The 11,681-nt window shown below is 42.7% G+C and overlaps 1 long non-coding RNA gene across 2 annotated transcripts; it reads left to right on the forward strand.

Moving 5' to 3' along the window:
- The first annotated feature begins 2,581 nt into the window (after window positions 1–2,581).
- LOC122834358 lies at window positions 2,582–7,904 on the forward strand. 2 transcript variants are annotated; one of them, XR_006371184.1, is made up of 4 exons: window positions 2,582–2,650; window positions 7,172–7,306; window positions 7,648–7,759; window positions 7,854–7,904. It is a non-coding gene; the product is annotated as an uncharacterized LOC122834358 (long non-coding RNA). The 2 variants fall into 2 exon arrangements; XR_006371183.1 differs by lacking the exon at window positions 2,582–2,650 and having other exon boundaries at window positions 6,906–7,306.
- Window positions 7,905–11,681: the final 3,777 nt, after the last annotated feature.

The following is an 11,681-nucleotide window of genomic DNA, read 5'->3' on the forward strand; positions in this document are numbered from 1 at the left end:
CCAAGCTCACTAAAAGCGTGGCTGCATCATTAACGGGGCCGTCACCTTTTTCCCTGCGTCTTCGTGCTAAACTGTTTTCTGCATTGTGTGTGGCCCACATTGGAGCGGGTGATTGATTACATTTTTATAAGAGCGATGTAGAATCTGAACCAGTAATTGGCACAACTCTTTGTGGGAGGAGGGCGGGGGGTCCACCCTCTCTGCTCCTCGGTGTGTTTGATCTATGGTCCTGGTTGCTCATAAGGCTGATGACTTAAAGAAAGCAATTTTAAAACTGTTGCTGGCGACCTAAAATTGTAAAATCAGGAGGGAAATCTCTGCCAGCAGAGGTCAGTGTTGCTCCACTGATGGAGTCGGAGCCAAGCTGGCTTCTCTTTCTCACTCTCTCTCCTCCTGTCACTCATCCCAGCTTCATTTTCTCCTTTTAGTTTCTCATTCGGTTCTCTCACTCCCACTTTCCTCCCCATTCATCTTACTCCGCGCATCATGCTGTTGGAGTACCGGGAGCATTATATGATAATCGCGGTATGGCGTACACATCTCCCGGCCTCGAACGCGACGGCGTACAGGCTCATGGGGAACAGCTGTGTGCTGTAATTGCATTTGACTCCACTTAATCTAATAGTTTTGAGGGGGGACAATGGGACATAAAAGACGTGTTTAAAATCAGGAAAACCCAATGAGCAGCCTCATAATGGAGTCGCGCCTGAGAGATATTAAGAGGATATCGACTCAGATTAAGAAGTGCGCGCATACAATCTCAAATGGGGGTGCAGGGATTCAGATTCCTCTATCAAAAGGAAAGCGGCCGCATTCTTTCATCGACCGGTCCGGTGTGTTGGTGTCAACGTTTAGACTTGATTACCGCTGACACGCAGGGCTCAGGCTGAAACACAAGGCTGGTAATGGCCGCAACGCATTGTGCATATCAAATATAGCATGAATCCTACCGGAGTAATTAATATCGCACTATGGTGATGAGTTTCCGGGCATAAACGGCCCAATCGGATTTGCACGCCTTGCACTGCGGTAATTAAGATGGAGCGCCGGTGGAGCGAGGGAGAAAAAGAAAAGAAAAAGAAAACGTTTTGGTGAATTCTCCTCTCTGTGTACCTCTTCGTCTCCCTCCGGGTCACAGTCCACTTGAAGATTCTGCCCAGAAAATATGGTGTTGACATTTTGCTTTTTTTCGCACCGAGAAAACACAAGGTGGGGGGGTAATTTCACAGCCACAGGCCACGCCGACTTACTTCTCACAGTCATACTTTAGTCTCCCTTTAGAGGGGAAACGAGACCTTTGGCTTTGGCTTCACACGTCCTAGTTTTAAGTTGTGTTCAGAACCTTTGGCATGCTGCGCCACCCCCTCTACGGGAGAGCTATTTTCCTTTTTCTTTTCTTTTTTTTTCTTTACACCTCTAGTCTGGGTTGTATCTCCCATGTGCAATATAGGCCCTAAATCTCAGGGTATTTCTCAACAATCGTCCCATCAGAAAGCCGCTTTGAGATCACTCGGTTGTCATCGGGCAGATATTGACCTTGCGATGAGTAAGCGCCACCACACCCTGCTATTTTCAGCCCATCTGGCACAGATGTGTGATCGTCGGGTCACGATTTCGCTCCGGTCGTGGCGTGATGGCACGGCTGTGTGATGGTTTCAGACGGAGTAAAGTTTGAGCCGTGCAAGACCAGTCTCCTTCTGGAAGACAGAAATTCATTTGAGATGTCATGCGGAGAGAAATCCCTTTGATTTGTCTCACCTTTGTACTCTATCTAATCTAGTTAGAAAGACACCAATAACTAGGTGTCTCATATTACATCCAGCTCATCAAAGTGTGACACTGAGTTGAGATGGGATTGATTTGGAGAAAACTAAGAAGCATAAAAAAATAAAATAAAATCACGAATCACTGACTGCTCTGTAAAGAATTTGTAATCAGTGTGGAATAATTCAATCCAAGTCAGAGCAGTCTATAAAGACTGTTCTGAATTATCATTGCCCCCTTACAGATTTCTGATCTGTTTTCAGATCCTTGAACTAATTCTAATCTCTGGCAAAGATAGAGTAAATTAAAAAGGCAAGTTTTAACCCCTGATTCCATTGATAAGGGAGTAAATACTGCTCAACCCTTCCTGATCCGTCCACAACAACTGCAATGAAGCGTCACTTCATCCCACTTACTGACCATGATTTTGGCCCACTCTTCTTTGGGCACAGCTGCTTCAACACAACTATGTTGGAGGGCTTTTGAACAGCACCAGCCCATGTGAGGTCGTCCCACATCAAACACTGACTAGGCCACTTCGTAGAGGTAGAATTGCTGACGTGCCTGACGATCACCATCTTACTGTATAAAGTTGTCCAGGCCCCAGAGCATGACACTGCCACCACCATGTTAGACTGCTGGTGGTGTACTTTTTCCTGAATGACCACCCTCCAAAAATGTTCCAGTATTCGATATGATCAAGTGTACTCCAGACCAACTGTGGCATCTGTAATTTACTAACAATAAGCTTCAAAAACATGCTAATTGTCATGTTATTTAGTCCCGGTGTTCTCAAATCATTCTCTTTTTTTTTTGTAGGCCTGTCAACCGAAACTGCTGTCACAACAAAGATTTTCAGTGTAACCAGACGCAGTCAGCTGAAAAGGTAAGTAAGGATTGGTGAGGTTATCAGTAATAGTGGAGGAATATGGACAGATGCTTGTAGAAACGTGAATAAACGCTAACGGACGTCAGACAGACAGACTGTTGGAACATTTTTTTGAAACATTTACTAGACATGGCAGCAATCAGGAATGTACCATTTTAAGTGCAGCTACATAAAAAAAGTACCATGGAGGAAAACATTTCCAGTTTGAGATGCTTTAAATTTCTAAAATCAGCTAAGCTACCTGTTAGCCTGTTAGCCTGCTACCACTCTCAGGATTTACTCTCGTTTGGTACAAAATACATTTAAGATATCTGTTTAACATTGTGAAATTTAACTGTTACAAGGTCCTCTTATACTTTAATAATACGTTATAGGATTATGTTTTTTATTAATCAAGATAAGCGCTGACCCTTTCGTTATATTTATGCACTGTTAAAAAAAAATTTTAAAATCCACTTCTGTGCCGGGCACCTCTGCCTGCCCCTGATGTCCTAGAGCCACAATCTGCGTACATCATTCCCCTGCATTAATCCTCCTCCAAAGCAATATTTAAAACTCAAATAAAATATTATTCACCACCAGCGAGCGTGGTGTGAGTTTGAGTGTGTGAGTGCTTGCCCAGATTTCCCATGGCGGGTATCGCTGTGCGCCAGGAGGTGGGCCGACGCATGCTTTGTCCTTCCATCCTGCCTCTCCTCCCTGCAGCGGAGATGACTGATTTGAGGAAGTGGTGGCTCTTCCCTCACACCATGTCATTTCCAGGCCAGAAAGCCCCGGGGGATCCTTCTCGACGTTCACATCCTGCCACCCCCCCCCCACTCCCCTTACCCCTTCAGAGCCCTCCAGGCCTGTGACACGCATAACACATTGGCTCTGTCACCAACACAGCTTATTTTAGAGCAGCCTCCTTGGCTGCTGGGGTGAGGGGAGGGGAACCTTAACTTTATGTAAATCATATTAATAAATTTGTGGGAGTTAGGTGAGGCTGGGGGGGGGTTGCACTGAGGATTTAAGCGCCAGAAGGTGAGCGGGACAGTGACAGTAAGTCAGCAGATGAAGGAAGAAGAGGAGGAGGGGAGGGATGGCTCACAGCACGGTCCAGTTACTGCGGCTACAAATACAGAGAAAAAAGAGGGTCAGCATAAAAGCGACTCGCAGTAACCTGCAGGTGGATTTTGTTATGATTTTTGCAGGTGAAATGAGTAAATTGAAGCCAACAGGAGAGACGTGCCGTGATGGGGTTGGCAGCAGACAAAGGTACACTGATGTGCTGCAAAACAGGGGAAATATTGTCATGCCCCCCCCCAAACCTAAATGGGAAAACACCACTTCAGACCGCTCTACTCTAATCGCACGAGTGGTGCAAGGGAGCCGGGGTAATTTCTCCACACACCTGCGTGCGTGTGCGCGCGTTCGCGTGATCCCAATTATCCGTTAATAGGAATGCTTTCAGTCAGCCATAAAGAAAGAAAGAACAAAAAAAAAAAAAACAAGAAACAGAGAAAACAGCAGTGTTTCTATTTGCTCAATCGAACCCCCACTGCTGGCGGCTAATGGGCCTTTCCGCCGAGCTCATTTTCTCTGTTTCATCTAACACCTGCTTCCCTGTCACAGAGACGGAGAAAACATGAGAACCGTCTCCCTGCTCAGGGTCAAAATGTGGCTCCAGCAGTCGCAGAGCTTTCTTTTCATTTTCCTTGATTAAGAGAAACACAGCAAGTAATTCGTAGGTCTTCTTTTTTTTTTTTTTCTATTTTCGTATGAAGGAAAGGACAGTTTAGAGATGAGGATATGAAAACGTTAGCAGCTACTTACTCTTAGCTGAACATCCAGTGGTGGAGATATATTAAAAAGGTACTTTGGTAAAGAGTGCGAAACGCCTCAAAACAATATCTTTTATTTAGTTTGCTGTGATAACCCTTCAGGGTTAATAGCTGCTATCAGGCTCTTAAACGGTTTGGAACAGTGGCAGGCCCACAGTATCACACATCCTCCACCATACTTTACTGTGTGCATGATATATATATTCAGTTTATTTTGGATATTTAGGCATTTCAATGTGATTTCCAGAACAAAATTGCAAAGAAAACAACATATAGTCAACTACTGAACAAACGTATTTTCACCAAAATCAACATCAAGTCTGTTAGTCAATGCTCTCCCATATTATTTGCTTACTGTCAGTAAAGTGGGGAGTTTGTTAGAGAAAAACAAAACATAATCTACTAACCAACTTGTAGTATTTAGCAAAGTCCACAGGTTTATGTTTGTGATGGCTGGACACAAGAGCTTTGTCATGTAGACGGCATTTAGTGGTTGCTAGGCAAACTTTGTGATGTTAAATCACAGCTATTTGCTTCAGAAATTTAACTGTGGACTTTAGAGATTCTTTATCCTGGATGCTAACAAGTGTTGCTGCAAAACATATCTGTAAACATGAACTTTTTCCCATCCATCCATTCTTACTGAATACCCACTAGTGAGCTGTTAGTTGGAGGAGATGAACTTTTTTTGTAATTTAAGTATATTTACAGATTATGATCACGCAATAAAGGGTGGAGCCACAGGGTGGCTATATATATATATATATATATATATATATATATATATATATATATATATATATATATATATATATATATATATATATATATATATATATATATATATATATATATATATATATATATATATATATAGTCTGGCTATGCTACTGCCTGATTAAAAAAAAAGAAGTTATTTTTTAGTCAGGCTTTCTGCATGAACTTCTCCCAACATCATTTGGTTGGACACATTTTATCTAGATTTCTATGACTAAGAATTATAACTTCCAAAAAGAATAATAACTATCAATTTATGCTGACAGAAATTTGTGATTTTTAACTTAAAGAAAATAAAATGTTCTAGTTACCCTTTCTTATCATTTTGACTGCTGACAACATGAGGAATTACACTGTCCATGCTTGACCAGAAAATATTGACTTAAAGATTTTAATTATTAAAATGTTCATACAAAAGTTTATTTAATTATTTATTCAATTCTAATCATGTAAATTATTCCTTCTGAACTTTCCTCATTTATTGGTCACCAGTAATACTATTGGTATAACAGTACAACTCAAAGAATACACTTCATTTTAGAGTGCAGTCCTTCTATATATCAATAGTTTTCATACATTCCCAAAACTCAACAGTCTTTATTTTTATTGAATAACATTTTCTCTCTCCTGAATATTTAAGCATCTCTTGCCTCTCTTCAGTCAGTCCAATAGATAAATGCACACTCACGCTCCCAAGTGTTCGGCTGTTAATTACAGGCAGCCTGTGGCGGGTCCGGAGTGACGGCAGCCCAGCGTGAGGAGCCGCTGGGATCCTCTCGCACCCAGAGGGTCACTGTCGCGGCTCCCTCGCAGTTTGCTCACGACCACACACGAATACTGATCAGATCTGTGCAGGCCAGAGGCCAGAGGCACGGCCACGGAGAGAAAGTGGAGCCGCCAATACAATTAATTAACCCCTGCCGCCTTCATGATGCGGATTTTCCTCTGACAGCTGTAACTGGACATCTATTTTTTTTTTTATACCCAGATGTTTTTGGCTGCACAAACTAGCATCCTGTCATATTTTTTTTCATTACTACCAGAAAAGTATCAGACACTAACTTGAGTTGAATTTTGAATTGCTTCTTAGCGCATGCTATGTCGGGCTAAACTTTGTTTCTCCGCCACAAAGCAGAGCAACAGAAGCGCGTTCAGTCTCCTAGCAGCGGCGTGCGTCGACGCAGCCCGTGTGTTGATTACAAGGACCAGCACGCATACATATGTTTCCTGTCAGTCTGCAGCAACAACAAGCAGGCTGGTGGTAACATGCTTTACTAATCAGTCCAACAGCAAATGCTCCCCAGGGACGCGAGCAGAACTCCGTAATTCAGCGCCATCTTGTCAGCGTGACGGCGTCAGTCGAATTAGAAACATGACAAACACCTCAGGCAGGCTGACACAATGTTAGCATGCCAGGAATCAGTGTTAAAGTGCTGCGCCTTTCGCTTTGCCGTTTGTCTGCTTAAGTGTTAGATTAATAGTCTATTTAGCAGACAGGAAAACAAAACAAAACAAAAACAAAGTGAAAAATTTAGACTTTATTGCTGGGTTTCAGTCACGTGACCCGGATGACTCGTAAAATTCAGATGGAAGGCCGGAAGGGGATTTCTCCGGTTCAAAGCAAAGCAAAATTGATCACAACAGTACGCTAATGCCCCAAATAGACTGGAGCAGAGGAGGCGTCTCAAAAAATATGAAAATATTTAGGATATGATCTACCTTTATTCCAGATCTGTCTGGAATAAAGATGTGCATTTAAAGTTTAGAGTTGGGGTTTCCATTTTAAATCAGTTCATGAGGAACTGTGTGTGTTCGGTTGAAGACTGAAGGATGTGGACGCGTTAGCTTAGCTTCTTTTTATGTTCCATTTCACGCAAAGCCTTATAAAATAATCATAAGTGATGATATGTGGGTACAGAGAGAAGCTCCGGCTCTCTGTGTAAAAGTTCAGAGTCTCAGCGGCATGAAGCTGGAGGAGCAGAGCGTTCGATCATCTTCATCCTGTCAGCGCAAAGACAAAGAGCTGCCTCCGAGCAAGAAGAGCTGGTCATAGGTGAGTCACACGTACACACACATACAGAGGCAGAGCAATGTGGTGTAACTACCACACACACACACACACACACACACACACACACAAAGGTGCACCTTTAGCCGATAGAGAAGAGGGTTGCTCGCGGAGTGGCTGACTCTTGTACCCTTGGCTCGATCGTCAGGCCGCTGTTACAAGCGACGCAGCAGCTACATATGAGATCCCACAGTAATAACCACACACCAGCCTTATAGCATGTCACAAATACACACACACACACACACACACGCACACACACACACTTGCTCTGACAGTGTCCCATTCTTTTGTGAACCTTTGTTGTGCCTGTGACCCCCCACTAGGGGCTCCTGCTGTCCTGTCACACCACACCGAGATCAACCCGAGTCTCCTGCTGGGCAGCCAGGAGGTGCTGACTGGAGTTAGAGCCTTGGTTTTAGTTCATGTTGCATGAGAGTAAGAAACCTACAAGGTTCACACAGATTATTACTTCTTAATAGTTTTTGTAATGCGTATTCTTCAAGTTACCTCTGTTTTTGTTTTTCTGTAGATAGTTGCTGCTTTCCAGGTGAACAGATTGTGTCTTTCCAGTCAATGGGGGATGTGCAGACACTCGTTGACAGTCTGCAAGCTTTAATATTATTTTGTGAATGCCAAAAATAAACTCTAGCACTCAAATATGGCTTAAATGAATTTATTTAGTTATTTTACAGAGATCTAAACCAAATCAAACAAACTACTTGATGTTTTGTTCTTTTTAAAGCAACCAATTTCATCCAACCAGATTTTATTCTGCTCAGGTGTTAGGAGGGCAGAGGAAGTCTATCAGCTGTATGATGAGCAGCTCTGTTAGCAAATCACAGTCAGGAATGACAGTAAAATCAACCTTAAGTAGAAGGTCTCTTGAGACCATCAGTCACAGATGAGCTTTTCACTGAAAAGTTAGCAGAGTCCACTCAGGAACAGAGAGGCTGCTAGCTGCCATGTTTATTAGCAGGGAGTGGCGCAAAAGGTGGCTATGCATGTCCACCGAACGCTACACCGTCCATAAAGTAAAACCTCTGGCAAAAATATAGATGGTAGTGGGAAGACAACAATCACAGTGAAGTTTAATAGGGGCATTAAAATAAACGTGTCAGCGACATTCAGTGGCACCCAGTGGGTTTGATATCAGACAGAATGGATCCGGAGAGGAACCGCAGAACCTAAAGAACCTACAGAACCAGACATCAGACTCTTCATCCCTCAGTCGTTTCCTGAGACCAAAAAATAATATAGATGGCAATTTAATGAACAAGTCATGCAAATAGATTACTAGTAAATAAATAAATATTGTGAAGAGAACATCAATAACGTTTTTTAGGATTGTGTAGAAAATTGTTGATATGTTTTATAAATAGTGTTTTGTGGTCAATATTATTTCACCATTTTATTAATGTGGGTTGCCAGTTTGGATAAGGCTTCCTATCAAGCTATAAGAATGATAGAAAACATGCTAACAAAAAGCCTCAGACCTGCAGACCATAGGAGGGTCTAGACACAGGCTAACAGGCTCCTTGGGTCACTTCTACAAGTTTATGACCTGGGAGGGTGGGGGGCGCCGGTGAGATGTTCGCATCCACCTAAAAAATATGCAGTTGCGCCCCTGTTAGCAGGTCAAAGGATGTACCATATATATATTTAGAATTGAGCATCAGAGCCAAGGTTTACTACTTTGAGGAATATTTAGTATTTCCTATTTGGTTCTGTTTTTGTTCATATTCTCCGTTGTTACAATAGATTTATTTTTTGTGGGGGGGGGTTTCATGCTGTCAGCCGGCAGGAGGATGCCGGGACCTGCCGATCCTGACCCATCTGAAGGTTTGCGTTGGTTGATACGAATGCAGATTCTGTCCTGCATGACTTCCTCTACCTCCTTTTCCAAACTCAGGAATAGGAAATAGATCTCATACTTGTAAAAACACAGAAACACGTCCTGGTTGATATTTGTATTCCTGTATGCATTAAGTTCACCTCTGGATTCGAAACATACGTGTAAGGAAGCCGTGGTCCCTGCACAGTAGCAATTGACCTCTCCTCACTCCTTGCTTACATGGATTGGTAATTCCTGGCCAAAGAGGAGCCTTTCAAGAGCCAAGGGGACCTGCTCTCTGCACTCTCCTCCTGTTCCTGCTTTGATTTCCAATATGTCCTCACCATTACCACAGACAGATGCAGAGGAAACATTTCCTCAACTGACTTTGCTAGCAAGGCTCCAGGGTCCCCAGGGCTGATGGGGGGCAGAAATTGGAGAATAATGTAATAGAATATTTAATTGGGCTCTGATTGTGCGACACCGGGAAGTCTGCCGCGGTAATGTGTCCGTACCGGCTTTAAAGGGACACTTGTTTGGTGTTTCTTGTTTCTTGCTCCTGTTTTTAAATTTTCATCCATCTATAGATTTTGACTCAATCAAATTTGGTTCCACAAATCCACAAAATCTCTCATGAACTGTGAAAATAAAGTCAATCTGATCATTTAGAGTGTAAGAATCTAACTGTTTTAAGCCATTAAACTGCAGTTCCTCTTCAGTTCATGTGGGCTGCAGGGAAAAGAAACAAAAAACTTTTTTTTTTGTTTTTGCATGTTACCATTTGTGCTGGTCTCACAAATGGTCTCATGGCAGGTGGTTCCCAAAACCATCCAACCTCTGACCCAGAAAACAAAACAGTCAGCTAAAAACTATAAAATGACAACACTAAGAACAATCAATGGCCAATGCTTTTATTTATTTTAAATAAGTTTTTAAAATATATCTTTGATAACACTTTTAAAATGTATATGCTTTCTGATTGCCGTTTTAGGTCTGTGGGGCAAAGCTTAAAGCAGTCAAACCTTTCTTGTAATTGTTAACCAGATTTTTTATGGTTTCCACTGGTACTTGTCTTTGGTGAGGAACGCATAGAAAATAGGCTGATATGAAATAACCCTAGCAAACAGAGATATATTAAAGTGTTTAATCAACTAAATACTCCCATGACACTATGAATAACTAAATAACCAAAGCTTTTTTTAACCGTAGGCCTCCACACTGAGCTGCGTATCAAAAAAGAAACGCACTCTCTCAAGAAAAGGAAGTTTAGACGATTGAAGCCACGGTGAAGGGAAAACTTTCAGTCTGGATAAAAATGTAGTCTTTGGATAAAGTTAAACTGTCGTACACCCATCCACTTCATTGTTAATGCTAATTACTAGCTACAGGATCCTAATTACTTGGAGCAGCTGTGCCATGACTTTTATGATCTCTGGAGAATAAAGACAATTGTTCAGGTGAAGGAGCTGAATTTCCCCCACTTTCCCATCATCTGCTGCCTCCGCAGAAACAGATGCCCCCCACAAAAAACCCCATCTCTCAGCAAGAGTAGACGCAGCCAATCACGCCTCTTCAAACTAACCCAAAGGTGCAGTCCAGCTCCTCGGTGGGTAACCGGTAATTGCCAAGTGCAACTTTGCGCACATGGTAAGACGCCAGGGGACAGAGTGATAGACTGAAACTTGAGATGAGGGAAGACTTGAGGGGAACCGAGGGATGTTTCAGTGGGATAGACAGACGGTCCAGACTGGCTCAGAGATAGTGTGGCCGAGAAAAACGTGATGATTCATGTGAGAGTCGCGGTAGGACGCTCCTGACTCTGTTGTCAGCTCACCGTCGCTCGCTGAGTTTGGCATCCTCTCCTTCTAAATATTCTCTAAAATCTGCAGTCCTGAGTTACTGTGGTGATCCGGCGTTATGCTGCCTCAGCAGTGCGGTGCCCCAGAGTGAAGAACAATGATGCAGTTTGGAGGGTTTAAAATTTCACACCCATACTGAGGGAAAGAACGGCAAATTGGGCATTTTGGACAAGGTGCTAATTGAGGAGAAGACGCACCATCTGCTTTGGTTTTCCAAGGTGAGCAATCATCCAGCGAGCTGGGGCGGGGCTTCAAGCTAAGCATCCCCATCCTCCCCATTTGCACAAGAGGGAGCCATTCTTAAATGGGACTCCAGGTATACCTTTAATCTGCCTTAATGGTCTTTGAATGAGCAAACTAGTATTTGATGTCTGTGCGGCTGGACTACACATGACTGGACTAAGATGACTTTCACTGTGCATATTAATGCACATTAACTTATTTCTGGTGTGAACTATTAAAATAGGCAGTTATAAGTGTTTTTAGAGGGGTCTCAAGTATTTACCAATTTTAACTATTCTCGTGGGTGGCTGTGGTCCCTAACTTCTGTACATCAAAAAATCTGGCAAGACAGTGAGGAAAAAAAATCATAAAGTGGTGAAAACTTGCCATCTTTTCAGAAAATTTGAAGTGAAACTTCCAGCGTTTCTTTACAACTGAGCTTTTC

Source organism: Gambusia affinis, linkage group LG07 (assembly GCF_019740435.1).
Source record: "Gambusia affinis linkage group LG07, SWU_Gaff_1.0, whole genome shotgun sequence".
NCBI lineage: Eukaryota > Metazoa > Chordata > Actinopteri > Cyprinodontiformes > Poeciliidae > Gambusia > Gambusia affinis.